This window comes from Protomyctophum bolini (genome assembly GCF_963924005.1).
Source record: "Protomyctophum bolini genome assembly, chromosome: 4".
Taxonomy (NCBI): Eukaryota; Metazoa; Chordata; class Actinopteri; order Myctophiformes; family Myctophidae; genus Protomyctophum; species Protomyctophum bolini.
This window is the reverse complement of record NC_137865.1, coordinates 32094995-32110823: the sequence shown is the minus strand read 5'-3', so window position 1 is coordinate 32110823 and position 15829 is coordinate 32094995. Positions and strand designations below refer to the sequence as shown.

Below are 15829 nucleotides of genomic sequence, written 5' to 3'. Positions count from 1 at the left end.
AAAAGAACAGTCAGGATTTTGCTGTGTAGCTATGCATAAACCCAATAAAGTACAGAGGTACAGTTTCATACAAAAGGATGCTAAAAACGTCGATAAACCAAGAAAGCGTTACGCCAGGACTCTGCGACTCTGTGTGTGTGTGTGGGGGGGGCGCTACTCCACTGGACTCTGCGACTCCGCTACTCCACTGGACTCTGCGACTCCGCTACTCCACTGGACTCTGCTCCTCTGATGATCCACTGGACTCTGCTCCTCCGATGATCCACTGGACTCTGCTCCTCCGCTAATCCACTGGACTCTGCTCCTCTGCTAATCCACTGGACTCTGCTCCTCCGCTAATCCACTGGACTCTGCTCCTCCGCTAATCCACTGGACTCGGCTCTGCTAATCCACTGGACTCTGCTCCTCTGCTAATCCACTGGACTCTGCTCCTCTGCTAATCCACTGGACTCTGCTCCTCCGCTAATACACTGGACTCTGCTCCTCCGCTAATACACTGGACTCTGCTCCTCCGCTAATCCACTGGACTCTGCTCCTCCGCTAATACACTGGACTCTGCTCCTCCGCTAATCCACTGGACTCTGCTCCTCCGCTAATCCACTGGACTCTGCTCCTCCGCTAATACACTGGACTCTGCTCCTCCGCTAATCCACTGGACTCTGCTCCTCTGCTAATCCACTGGACTCTGCTCCTCTGCTAATCCACTGGACTCTGCTCCTCCGCTAATCCACTGGACTCTGCTCCTCCGCTAATCCACTGGACTCTTGACTCTGCTAATCCACTGGACTCTGCTCCTCCGCTAATCCACTGGACTCTGCTCCTCCGCTAATCCACTGGACTCTGCTCCTCCGCTAATCCACTGGACTCTGCTCCTCCGCTAATCCACTGGACTCTGCTCCTCCGCTAATCCACTGGACTCTTGACTCTGCTAATCCACTGGACTCTGCGACTCTGCTAATCCACTGGACTCTGCTCCTCTGCTAATCCACTGGACTCTGCTCCTCTGCTAATCGACTGGACTCTGCTCCTCTCGGTGGAGATCCACTGGACTCTGCACTCGGTGCCACGCTTCGAGCTTGTAGGTCTGCTATTTTTGAAAAATCATGAAAATGTGGTGCAAATCTTTTAATGTATATTATTTCAGAGCGAACGTTTTTAACTAAAATCTTTGCTTATGGGTGGGGGGGGGGGGGTTGTCACTGGAAAAACATATTTTCAGATCGGGGTCGGCGGCCAATTACATATATTTTTGGGGGTCCTTGGCATGAAAATGTTTGAGAACGACTGACATAGAAACATGGGCTTTTCAGAAAACTGTCAGGATTTAGAAGGCATTTGTAGTCCTCAGGTCTATGTGGTTAATGTATGTTTTGTAATAAATAATAAATAATCTGCAAAGTAACTAGTAACTAATGTTTTCAAATAAATGTAGTGGAGGTAAAAGTATAATATTTGGATCCGAGATGTAGTGGTTAGTACTAGTAGAAGTAAAAGATATTGGGGGAAAAACTCAAGTGCAACTACCTCAACATTTTAAGGAATGACCGGAAGTACTCAAATTCCCTCGAAAACTGTTTTTAACATTGTAAAAACCTTGCAAAAACGTTGTAACGCTAATGACATTGTAACACTGTAATAACATGATTGTAACATTGTAACAACACACTCACCGGTCTGCCGGGTCCACAGGCCGGGGAGAGGCAGGGAGCCAAATCTGTACCTCTCCCCCCCGCTGTTCTGAGGAGGGTTCCAAGAGCAGCTGGACTCTGCTCCTCCGCTAATCCACTGGACTCTGCTCCTCCGCTAATCCACTGGACTCTGCTCCTCTGCTAATCCACTGGACTCTGCTCCTCCGCTAATCCACTGGACTCTGCTCCTCCGCTAATCCACTGGACTCTGCTCCTCTGCTAATCCACTGGACTCTGCTCCTCTGCTAATCCACTGGACTCTGCTCCTCTGCTAATCCACTGGACTCTGCTCCTCTGCTAATCCACTGGACTCTGCTCCTCCGCTAATCCACTGGACTCTGCTCCTCCGCTAATCCACTGGACTCTGCTCCTCCGCTAATCCACTGGACTCTGCTCCTCCGCTAATCCACTGGACTCTGCTCCTCCGCTAATCCACTGGACTCTGCTCCTCTGCTAATCCACTGGACTCTGCTCCTCTGCTAATCCACTGGACTCTGCTCCTCTGCTAATCCACTGGACTCTGCTCCTCTGCTAATCCACTGGACTCTGCTCCTCTGCTAATCCACTGGACTCTGCTCCTCCGCTAATCCACTGGACTCTTCTCCTCCGCTAATCCACTGGACTCTGCTCCTCCGCTAATCCACTGGACTCTTGACTCTGCTAATCCACTGGACTCTGCTCCTCCGCTAATCCACTGGACTCTTGACTCTGCTAATCCACTGGACTCTGCTCCTCCGCTAATCCACTGGACTCTGCTCCTCCGCTAATCCACTGGACTCTGCTCCTCTGCTAATCCACTGGACTCTGCTCCTCCGCTAATACACTGGACTCTGCTCCTCCGCTAATCCACTGGACTCTGCTCCTCTGCTAATCCACTGGACTCTGCTCCTCCGCTAATCCACTGGACTCTGCTCCTCCGCTAATCCACTGGACTCTGCTCCTCCGCTAATCCACTGGACTCTGCTCCTCCGCTAATCCACTGGAGTCTGCTCCTCCGCTAATCCACTGGACTCTTGACTCTGCTAATCCACTGGACTCTGCTCCTCCGCTAATCCACTGGACTCTGCTCCTCCGCTAATCCACTGGACTCTGCTCCTCCGCTAATCCACTGGACTCTTGACTCTGCTAATCCACTGGACTCTGCTCCTCCGCTAATCCACTGGACTCTGCTCCTCCGCTAATCCACTGGACTCTTGACTCTGCTAATCCACTGGACTCTGCTCCTCCGCTAATCCACTGGACTCTGCTCCTCCACTAATCCACTGGACTCTGCTCCTCCGCTAATCCACTGGACTCTGCTCCTCCGCTAATCCACTGGACTCTTGACTCTGCTAATCCACTGGACTCTGCTCCTCCGCTAATCCACTGGACTCTGCTCCTCCGCTAATCCACTGGACTCTGCTCCTCCGCTAATCCACTGGACTCTTGACTCTGCTAATCCACTGGACTCTGCTCCTCCGCTAATCCACTGGACTCTGCTCCTCCGCTAATCCACTGGACTCTGCTCCTCCGCTAATCCACTGGACTCTGCTCCTCCGCTAATCCACTGGACTCTGCTCCTCCGCTAATCCACTGGACTCTGCTCCTCCGCTAATCCACTGGACTCTTGACTCTGCTAATTCACTGGACTCTGCGACTCTGCTAATCCACTGGACTCTGCTCCTCTGCTAATCCACTGGACTGCTCCTCTGCTAATCCACTGGACTCTGCTCCTCTCGGTGGAGATCCACTGGACTCTGCACTCGGTGCCACGCTTCGAGCTTGTAGGTCTGCTATTTTTGAAAAATCATGAAAATGTGGTGCAAATCTTTTAATGTATATCATTTCAGAGCGAACGTTTTTAACTAAAATCTTTGCTTATGGGTGGGGGGGGGGGGGGGTTGTCACTGGAAAAACATATTTTCAGTCGGGGGCGGCGGCCAATTACATATATTTTTGGGGGTCCTTGGCATGAAAATGTTTGAGAACGACTGACATAGAAACATGGGCTTTTCAGAAAACTGTCAGGATTTAGAAGGCATTTGTAGTCCTCAGGTCTATGTGGTTAATGTATGTTTTGTAATAAATAATAAATAATCTGAAAAGTAACTAGTAACTAATGTTTTCAAATAAATGTAGTGGAGGTAAAAGTATAATATTTGGATCCGAGATGTAGTGGTTAGTACTAGTAGAAGTAAAAGATATTGGGGGAAAAACTCAAGTGCAACTACCTCAAAATGTTAAGGAATGACCGGAAGTACTCAAATTCCCTCGAAAACTGTTTTTAACGTTGTAGTAACCTTGCAAAAACGTTGTAACGCTAATGACATTGTAACACTGTAATAACATGATTGTAACATTGTAACAACACACTCACCGGTCTGCCGGGTCCACAGGCCGGGGAGAGGCAGGGAGCCAAATCTGTACCTCTCCCCCCCGCTGTTCTGAGGAGGGTTCCAAGAGCAGCTGGACTCTGCTCCTCCGCTAATCCACTGGACTCTGCTCCTCCGCTAATCCACTGGACTCTGCTCCTCCGCTAATCCACTGGACTCTTGACTCTGCTAATCCACTGGACTCTGCTCCTCCGCTAATCCACTGGACTCTGCTCCTCCGCTAATCCACTGGACTCTGCTCCTCCGCTAATCCACTGGACTCTGCTCCTCCGCTAATCCACTGGACTCTTGACTCTGCTAATCCACTGGACTCTGCTCCTCCGCTAATCCACTGGACTCTGCTCCTCCGCTAATCCACTGGACTCTGCTCCTCCGCTAATCCACTGGACTCTGCTCCTCCGCTAATCCACTGGACTCTGCTCCTCCGCTAATCCACTGGACTCTGCTCCTCCGCTAATCCACTGGACTCTTGACTCTGCTAATCCACTGGACTCTGCTCCTCCGCTAATCCACTGGACTCTGCTCCTCCGCTAATCCACTGGACTCTTGACTCTGCTAATCCACTGGACTCTGCTCCTCCGCTAATCCACTGGACTCTGCTCCTCCACTAATCCACTGGACTCTGCTCCTCCGCTAATCCACTGGACTCTGCTCCTCCGCTAATCCACTGGACTCTTGACTCTGCTAATCCACTGGACTCTGCTCCTCCGCTAATCCACTGGACTCTGCTCCTCCGCTAATCCACTGGACTCTGCTCCTCCGCTAATCCACTGGACTCTTGACTCTGCTAATCCACTGGACTCTGCTCCTCCGCTAATCCACTGGACTCTGCTCCTCCGCTAATCCACTGGACTCTGCTCCTCCGCTAATCCACTGGACTCTGCTCCTCCGCTAATCCACTGGACTCTGCTCCTCCGCTAATCCACTGGACTCTGCTCCTCCGCTAATCCACTGGACTCTTGACTCTGCTAATCCACTGGACTCTGCGACTCTGCTAATCCACTGGACTCTGCTCCTCTGCTAATCCACTGGACTGCTCCTCTGCTAATCCACTGGACTCTGCTCCTCTCGGTGGAGATCCACTGGACTCTGCACTCGGTGCCACGCTTCGAGCTTGTAGGTCTGCTATTTTTGAAAAATCATGAAAATGTTGTGCAAATCTTTTAATGTATATTATTTCAGAGCGAACGTTTTTAACTAAAATCTTTGCTTATGGGTTGGGGGGGGTTGTCACTGGAAAAACATATTTTCAGATCGGGGTCGGCGGCCAATTACATATATTTTTGGGGGTCCTTGGCATGAAAATGTTTGAGAACGACTGACATAGAAACATGGGCTTTTCAGAAAACTGCCAGGATTTAGAAGGCATTTGTAGTCCTCAGGTCTATGTGGTTAATGTATGTTTTGTAATAAATAATAAATAATCTGAAAAGTAACTAGTAACTAATGTTTTCAAATAAATGTAGTGGAGGTAAAAGTATAATATTTGGATCCGAGATGTAGTGGTTAGTACTAGTAGAAGTAAAAGATATTGGGGGAAAAACTCAAGTGCAACTACCTCAAAATTTTAAGGAATGACCGGAAGTACTCAAATTCCCTCGAAAACTGTTTTTAACGTTGTAGTAACCTTGCAAAAACGTTGTAACGCTAATGACATTGTAACACTGTAATAACATGATTGTAACATTGTAACAACACACTCACCGGTCTGCCGGGTCCACAGGCCGGGGAGAGGCAGGGAGCCAAATCTGTACCTCTCCCCCCCGCTGTTCTGAGGAGGGTTCCAAGAGCAGCTGGACTCTGCTCCTCCGCTAATCCACTGGACTCTGCTCCTCCGCTAATCCACTGGACTCTGCTCCTCTGCTAATCCACTGGACTCTGCTCCTCTGCTAATCCACTGGACTCTGCTCCTCCGCTAATCCACTGGACTCTGCTCCTCCGCTAATCCACTGGACTCTGCTCCTCCGCTAATCCACTGGACTCTGCTCCTCCGCTAATCCACTGGACTCTGCTCCTCCGCTAATCCACTGGACTCTGCTCCTCCGCTAATCCACTGGACTCTGCTCCTCCGCTAATCCACTGGACTGCTCCTCCGCTAATCCACTGGACTCTGCTCCTCCGCTAATCCACTGGACTCTGCTCCTCCGCTAATCCACTGGACTCTGCTCCTCCGCTAATCCACTGGACTCTGCTCCTCCGCTAATCCACTGGACTCTGCTCCTCCGCTAATCCACTGGACTCTTGACTCTGCTAATCCACTGGACTCTGCGACTCTGCTAATCCACTGGACTCTGCTCCTCTGCTAATCCACTGGACTCTGCTCCTCTGCTAATCCACTGGACTCTGCTCCTCTCGGTGGAGATCCACTGGACTCTGCACTCGGTGCCACGCTTCGAGCTTGTAGGTCTGCTATTTTTGAAAAATCATGAAAATGTGGTGCAAATCTTTTAATGTATATTATTTCAGAGCGAACGTTTTTAACTAAAATCTTTGCTTATGGGTGGGGGGGGGGGGTTGTCACTGGAAAAACATATTTTCAGATCGGGGTCGGCGGCCAATTACATATATTTTTGGGGGTCCTTGGCATGAAAATGTTTGAGAACGACTGACATAGAAACATGGGCTTTTCAGAAAACTGTCAGGATTTAGAAGGCATTTGTAGTCCTCAGGTCTATGTGGTTAATGTATGTTTTGTAATAAATAATAAATAATCTGCAAAGTAACTAGTAACTAATGTTTTCAAATAAATGTAGTGGAGGTAAAAGTATAATATTTGGATCCGAGATGTAGTGGTTAGTACTAGTAGAAGTAAAAGATATTGGGGGAAAAACTCAAGTGCAACTACCTCAAAATTTTAAGGAATGACCGGAAGTACTCAAATTCCCTCGAAAACTGTTTTTAACATTGTAGTAACCTTGCAAAAACATTGTAACGCTAATGACATTGTAACACTGTAATAACATGATTGTAACATTGTAACAACACACTCACCGGTCTGCCGGGTCCACAGGCCGGGGAGAGGCAGGGAGCCAAATCTGTACCTCTCCCCCCCGCTGTTCTGAGGAGGGTTCCAAGAGCAGCTGGACTCTGCTCCTCCGCTAATCCACTGGACTCTGCTCCTCCGCTAATCCACTGGACTCTGCTCCTCCGCTAATCCACTGGACTCTGCTCCTCCGCTAATGCACTGGACTCTGCTCCTCCGCTAATCCACTGGACTCTTGACTCTGCTAATCCACTGGACTCTGCTCCTCCGCTAATCCACTGGACTCTGCTCCTCCGCTAATCCACTGGACTCTGCTCCTCCGCTAATCCACTGGACTCTGCTCCTCCGCTAATCCACTGGACTCTGCTCCTCCGCTAATCCACTGGACTCTGCTCCTCCGCTAATCCACTGGACTCTGCTCATCCGCTAATCCACTGGACTCTTGACTCTGCTAATCCACTGGACTCTGCTCCTCCGCTAATCCACTGGACTCTGCTCCTCCGCTAATCCACTGGACTCTTGACTCTGCTAATCCACTGGACTCTGCTCCTCCGCTAATCCACTGGACTCTGCTCCTCCACTAATCCACTGGACTCTGCTCCTCCGCTAATCCACTGGACTCTGCTCCCCCGCTAATCCACTGGACTCTTGACTCTGCTAATCCACTGGACTCTGCTCCTCCGCTAATCCACTGGACTCTGCTCCTCCGCTAATCCACTGGACTCTGCTCCTCCGCTAATCCACTGGACTCTTGACTCTGCTAATCCACTGGACTCTGCTCCTCCGCTAATCCACTGGACTCTGCTTCTCCGCTAATCCACTGGACTCTGCTCCTCCGCTAATCCACTGGACTCTGCTCCTCCGCTAATCCACTGGACTCTGCTCCTCCGCTAATCCACTGGACTCTTGACTCTGCTAATCCACTGGACTCTGCGACTCTGCTAATCCACTGGACTCTGCTCCTCTGCTAATCCACTGGACTGCTCCTCTGCTAATCCACTGGACTCTGCTCCTCTCGGTGGAGATCCACTGGACTCTGCACTCGGTGCCACGCTTCGAGCTTGTAGGTCTGCTATTTTTGAAAAATCATGAAAATGTGGTGCAAATCTTTTAATGTATATTATTTCAGAGCGAACGTTTTTAACTAAAATCTTTGCTTATGGGTGGGGGGGGGGGGGGGGGGTTGTCACTGGAAAAACATATTTTCAGATCGGGGTCGGCGGCCAATTACATATATTTTTGGGGGTCCTTGGCATGAAAATGTTTGAGAACGACTGACATAGAAACATGGGCTTTTCAGAAAACTGTCAGGATTTAGAAGGCATTTGTAGTCCTCAGGTCTATGTGGTTAATGTATGTTTTGTAATAAATAATAAATAATCTGAAAAGTAACTAGTAACTAATGTTTTCAAATAAATGTAGTGGAGGTAAAAGTATAATATTTGGATCCGAGATGTAGTGGTTAGTACTAGTAGAAGTAAAAGATATTGGGGGAAAAACTCAAGTGCAACTACCTCAAAATTTTAAGGAATGACCGGAAGTACTCAAATTCCCTCGAAAACTGTTTTTAACGTTGTAGTAACCTTGCAAAAACGTTGTAACGCTAATGACATTGTAACACTGTAATAACATGATTGTAACATTGTAACAACACACTCACCGGTCTGCCGGGTCCACAGGCCGGGGAGAGGCAGGGAGCCAAATCTGTACCTCTCCCCCCCGCTGTTCTGAGGAGGGTTCCAAGAGCAGCTGGACTCTGCTCCTCCGCTAATCCACTGGACTCTGCTCCTCCGCTAATCCACTGGACTCTGCTCCTCCGCTAATCCACTGGACTCTGCTCCTCTGCTAATCCACTGGACTCTGCTCCTCCGCTAATCCACTGGACTCTGCTCCTCCGCTAATCCACTGGACTCTGCTCCTCCGCTAATCCACTGGACTCTGCTCCTCCGCTAATCCACTGGACTCTGCTCCTCCGCTAATCCACTGGACTCTGCTCCTCCGCTAATCCACTGGACTCTGCTCCTCCGCTAATCCACTGGACTGCTCCTCCGCTAATCCACTGGACTCTGCTCCTCCGCTAATCCACTGGACTCTGCTCCTCCGCTAATCCACTGGACTCTGCTCCTCCGCTAATCCACTGGACTCTGCTCCTCCGCTAATCCACTGGACTCTGCTCCTCCGCTAATCCACTGGACTCTTGACTCTGCTAATCCACTGGACTCTGCGACTCTGCTAATCCACTGGACTCTGCTCCTCTGCTAATCCACTGGACTCTGCTCCTCTGCTAATCCACTGGACTCTGCTCCTCTCGGTGGAGATCCACTGGACTCTGCACTCGGTGCCACGCTTCGAGCTTGTAGGTCTGCTATTTTTGAAAAATCATGAAAATGTGGTGCAAATCTTTTAATGTATATTATTTCAGAGCGAACGTTTTTAACTAAAATCTTTGCTTATGGGTGGGGGGGGGGGGTTGTCACTGGAAAAACATATTTTCAGATCGGGGTCGGCGGCCAATTACATATATTTTTGGGGGTCCTTGGCATGAAAATGTTTGAGAACGACTGACATAGAAACATGGGCTTTTCAGAAAACTGTCAGGATTTAGAAGGCATTTGTAGTCCTCAGGTCTATGTGGTTAATGTATGTTTTGTAATAAATAATAAATAATCTGCAAAGTAACTAGTAACTAATGTTTTCAAATAAATGTAGTGGAGGTAAAAGTATAATATTTGGATCCGAGATGTAGTGGTTAGTACTAGTAGAAGTAAAAGATATTGGGGGAAAAACTCAAGTGCAACTACCTCAAAATTTTAAGGAATGACCGGAAGTACTCAAATTCCCTCGAAAACTGTTTTTAACATTGTAGTAACCTTGCAAAAACATTGTAACGCTAATGACATTGTAACACTGTAATAACATGATTGTAACATTGTAACAACACACTCACCGGTCTGCCGGGTCCACAGGCCGGGGAGAGGCAGGGAGCCAAATCTGTACCTCTCCCCCCCGCTGTTCTGAGGAGGGTTCCAAGAGCAGCTGGACTCTGCTCCTCCGCTAATCCACTGGACTCTGCTCCTGCGCTAATCCACTGGACTCTGCTCCTCCGCTAATCCACTGGACTCTGCTCCTCCGCTAATCCACTGGACTCTGCTCCTCCGCTAATCCACTGGACTCTGCTCCTCCGCTAATCCACTGGACTCTGCTCCTCCGCTAATCCACTGGACTCTGCTCCTCCGCTAATCCACTGGACTCTGCTCCTCCGCTAATCCACTGGACTCTGCTCCTCCGCTAATCCACTGGACTCTGCTCCTCCGCTAATCCACTGGACTCTGCTCCTCCGCTAATCCACTGGACTCTGCTCCTCCGCTAATCCACTGGACTCTGCTCCTCCGCTAATCCACTGGACTCTGCTCCTCCGCTAATCCACTGGACTCTGCTCCTCCGCTAATCCACTGGACTCTTGACTCTGCTAATCCACTGGACTCTTGACTCCGCTAATCCACTGGACTCTGCTCCTCCGCTAATCCACTGGACTCTGCTCCTCCGCTAATCCACTGGACTCTGCTCCTCCGCTAATCCACTGGACTCTGCTCCTCCGCTAATCCACTGGACTCTTGACTCTGCTAATCCACTGGACTCTGCGACTCTGCTAATCCACTGGACTCTGCTCCTCTGCTAATCCACTGGACTCTGCTCCTCTCGGTGGAGATCCACTGGACTCTGCACTCGGTGCCACGCTTCGAGCTTGTAGGTCTGCTATTTTTGAAAAATCATGAAAATGTGGTGCAAATCTTTTAATGTATATTATTTCAGAGCGAACATTTTTAACTAAAATCTTTGCTTATGGGTGGGGGGGGGGTTGTCACTGGAAAAACATATTTTCAGATCGGGGTCGGCGGCCAATTACATATATTTTTGGGGGTCCTTGGCATGAAAATGTTTGAGAACGACTGACATAGAAACATGGGCTTTTCAGAAAACTGTCAGGATTTAGAAGGCATTTGTAGTCCTCAGGTCTATGTGGTTAATGTATGTTTTGTAATAAATAATAAATAATCTGCAAAGTAACTAGTAACTAGAAAGCAGTTCCTGTAGAAACTGCGTGGGCTCGCATAAAATGCAATGTATAAAGTTATTGCCGTGTCAAGTTTGAAACTCGGGGCCCGGAGTAATAGTGTTCCCATTGGTGGTCTAAATCCATAATAAAAATTTCGGGACTGTAGCATATTGTAAACAAAAGTAGAAAATGTATTAAAGCTGAAGTAAAAGTTTAAAAAAGTATGAACATTTGGAAAAACTATAGTTTAAGCATAAATAACTGCATAAAGCGGAATAAAGTATGTGGAAGTTGTAGAAGTGTTTTTAAAAGTTTTTCTTTAAAGGTAAAAAATTCAAGTTTATTCTTAATAAGTAAAAAAAAAAAAAGTTGAAGTTTTTTCTTAATAAGTCATTTTTTTTTAAGTTTTCAATTTTTTTCATTTTTTTCAATTTCTTTCAATTTTTTCAATTTTTTTCAATTTTTAATAAAAAAAAAAGAAAAAAAAAAAAAACATTTTTTTTGCATGCTTGCGTGCGTGCGTGCGCTTGCGAGAGCTGTGTAAAGGCCAGCCAATAGGAAGACAGGGTGTGTGTGTGCGTGCTCTTGCGAGAGCTGTGTAAAGGCCAGCCAATAGGAAGACAGGGACGCGTGCGTGCGTGCGAAGACAGAGTGTGTGTGTGTGTGCGTGCGTGCGTGCACTTGCATGTGTCTAGCCTAATTGCACAAATAGCAGACCTACAAGCTCACAAGGTATCGCAGAGCAACTCATTGAGATCTTGTAACTTTAATGTCAGCCCTGCAATTAAGCCCTTATATGTCTCAGCTGTGGAAGTAAAAGACTTCCAAGTTCTATGCCAGTACTATGACTGGGAGATTAGAATGGTTCTGAATGGGGGAAACTATGCCCCGAACAAATTGCTCTATCGCAAAAAGTAAAAGTCGAATGCAAATATTTTTTTCGCTGTGAGTGGCCTGAGATATTGAGGTACACCATGTGCGATTGTGGTGTTGGTACGATTGAAAATGTGGTTATAAGAGCGAGTTAAGAATTGTCAGCGCGATAATTTCCTCGTAAGAATTATACAATGGAGGTCAATGAGCAGATTGACTGTTTTTGTGTCACTTAAAAGGCCGTAGTTCACATTCTGTATGTCTCTGTGCTTTGGTGGTCACATTGTGTGAAAGAGGACATGTGTGGCTACAAAATGACCAAAGAACATGCGTGTAAAATGAATACTTTGGCCGGGACGACAATTTGTTTGGTAAATTTTCAAGGAAAGAATTTCAGTTTCCACACTCTACTCGAAGAGGCCCCGCACTCTAAGATGGCACTAATTAGCCGAAACGGCCTGCGATTGAAATGCGATTTCGGAAAAACCGTTCAACGTATTCGAATACGGTTTGAACCGGTCCAGAGTCCAGAGTTGTGTGAGCGTTCTAAAGTTTAAATCACGTTTCTACGACAAAGTATGCCAGAGTAATGAGGCTGCAAAAGTGAGCTTGATTTAGAGATAAATCCCATACATTGTCAATGGGAGGGAAAAACTATAAATAAAGTTAAATATTTTAAAAAGTATAAACTTTTTCAAAACAACTTTTTCACCAATGAAAGTTCAAAGATAGATGAACGTTATAAAGTTTGAATGAAGTTGAAAGTATGACGGAGTAATAAGAGCTCAAAAAAGTTAACTGTGAAAAATGGGACCTTTCTTCCATCGACTCTCATTATAAAGGATGTTAAAAAAAGTTAAAAAGTTAAAAAGTATAAAAAGTATAAAACTTTGTAAAAATAAAAATACAAGCATAAATCACTTCAAAGAGCTGAACAGTTTGAAGTTTGAACTAAATTTCTAGCATAAAGTATGTGGAAGTAGTAGGGTATCAAAGAAACGGCGGAATAAAGAATAAATAAATAAAGAAATATAGGCTGGCAATAACTATTGTGTGCTCGCTGTAGCGAGCCCACAACTAATGTTTTCAAATAAATGTAGTGGAGGTAAAAGTATAATATTTGGATCCGAGATGTAGTGGTTAGTACTAGTAGAAGTAAAAGATATTGGGGGAAAAACTCAAGTGCAACTACCTCAAAATTTTAAGGAATGACCGGAAGTACTCAAATTCCCTCGAAAACTGTTTTTAACATTGTAGTAACCTTGCAAAAACATTGTAACGCTAATGACATTGTAACACTGTAATAACATGATTGTAACATTGTAACAACACACTCACCGGTCTGCCGGGTCCACAGGCCGGGGAGAGGCAGGGAGCCAAATCTGTACCTCTCCCCCCCGCTGTTCTGAGGAGGGTTCCAAGAGCAGCAGGCATCATTCTCCTGTAAAAACAAACAAAAAAAGTAAATATATTATAAAACTAGAACTGCACTCTGCCGAGTGCATACTTGCTTGTTGCACACTAGTAGGCCATAAATGGATTACTAGTGCGCAAGCAGAGCGCGCAAGTACTTTCGACCGCTGGAAACTATCACATCTCAGTATCTCTGTGAAGGAACGTTTGAAATGTATAATCATTACGTGTAACTATTTGCTACCTAACTACTTTTTTACAGAAAAATGAATCATTGATATGTGATGAAAAAGAAAAGGTATATAAACTGAATTAAAATATATTATACAGTATAATTATTTTATTACTTATTGTAAATTGTCAATTGTTTTAAATGTATTTCATTTTGTACTATAGTGATATTAATACTAAATCATGATCAGAGTAATATGTGTCTCTAACTTCAATTTCTGTAATAATACTTTCAAATTTGTTGAAATATACATGATCTAAAATACTTCCGAAATCTGTAGTTGGATTTGTATCTCAGTGATGACGTAAGAGAAATGGTCAGCTGTGTAATCTGGTCCCACCAGATACCACATTACGTCATCGTTGAGAGCTGGGACCAGAGTACACGGTGTGTATATGTATGACTAGCTCTCAGTGATGACGTAAGAGATATGGTCATCTGTGTAGTCTGGTCCCAGCAGACCAGGCACAGATTTACAAATTACAAATCACATTACAACTACATACAGAGTATGTAGTTGTAATTTGATTAGCAGTATACTGTGGTTACTTGGTTCCAAAAAGTGAAGCCAAGTTTTTTTCAACCGTAAGTCTGTGCCTGGTTTGCTGGGACCAGTTACAACATTACGTCATCGTTGAGAACTGGGACCAGAGTACATGGTGTGTATATGTATGACTAGCTCTCAGTGATGACGTAAGAGATATGGTCATCTGTGTAGTCTGGTCCCAGCAGACCAGGCACAGATTTACAAATTACAAATCACATTACAACTACATACAGAGTATGTAGTTGTAATTTGATTAGCAGTATACTGTGGTTACTTGGTTCCAAAAAGTGAAGCCAAGTTTTTTTCAACCGTAAGTCTGTGCCTGGTTTGCTGGGACCAGTTACAACATTACGTCATCGCTGAGAACTGGGACCAGTTACATACGGTCCCAGTTCTCAGCGATGACGTAATGTTGTAACTGGTCCCAGCAAACCAGGCACAGACTTACTGTTGAAAAAAACTTGGCTTCACTTTGAAGAGACCAAGCGAAATGATTACTTGCGCGCTCTGCTTGCGCAAGTAAAGATCAGACCCGTCTGAAGTGAGTGGTACTGTACTGTACTGTACTGTACTGTACTGTACTGTACTGTACTGTACTGTACTGTACTGTACTGTACTGTACTGTACTGTACTGGGCAAGCACTCCTCCCTTGCCTGTGTGTCTGTGTATTAGGCTGTGCAACAGTGACACTTTGTGGTGAACAAACGCTATAACACTATTTTCGTGCTCGGACACAGGGACCCAGGAACACAGCCACACACATAGCCGTCTATAAAATCACACCCGTGTGAAGTGAGGGGCGCTCATCATCATCATCATTGTACATCATCAAGACTGGTGGTCCCTTAGTTGATCAAAATAACAATTCTTCTACATTCTCTAATTGTGTGGACTTTAAGTGATGCAGATATTTAACAATAATTTAACTCTTGAGAGCGTAAAATGATATTGGTATCATTTTACGCTCTCAAGAGTTAAAGATCTAATAAGGGTACATTTGGTTACCAACTCATTTAGCTGGGGACCCCCTCAAGGACCACTGGCGGTCCCCGGATCACTGGTTGAGACCTACAGTTTTAGATCATTACTACAAAACAACAACCACATTAAGCCCTATATATTCTTCGGCCATTTGAAAATTGCTGATCTACAAGCATGCGATGCGACACATTGTGTATACAAATATTGTATACAATATTTGTATACAATTTATACATTTGATAACTTGTGTGAAATGGGACATTCTGCATAGTAATTGCGACCGTAGATTACTATGAAAACCTGCAAAACCCATGGCTCCATCATGCCTTGTGACACAAGTAGTGAGGACAGAGCGATACGGAGGCTGCCATGACACTCCATATATAGGCATTGCATTGAGACTGGATTACCCAGAAGCCCTGAGAATTAAGCCATTTTAGACCAGAGGACGATTCTACGAATGCCTTCTAAATCCTGACAGTTTTATGAAAAACCTATGTTTCTATGTCAGTGGTGTTCAACCTTTTTCACGTCAAGGACCCCCAGAATTATCTGTATTTGGCCGTGGACGCCCATCAGAAAATATGTTGTTCCAGGGACCAGGGACCAGCAAAGATTTGAGTTAAAAACGTTCGCCCGGAAAGAATATATATTCCAAATTTGCGCCACATTTTCAAGATCT

General features: G+C 45.9%; 1 protein-coding gene across 1 annotated transcript in view; it reads right to left on the bottom strand.

The window, feature by feature from the left end:
- prrt4a (proline rich transmembrane protein 4a) overlaps positions 1 to 15829 on the bottom strand; it is a gene marked incomplete at both ends in the record, with an annotated part of 48997 nt that overhangs the window by 24178 nt on the left and 8990 nt on the right. The window lies entirely within an intron of this gene.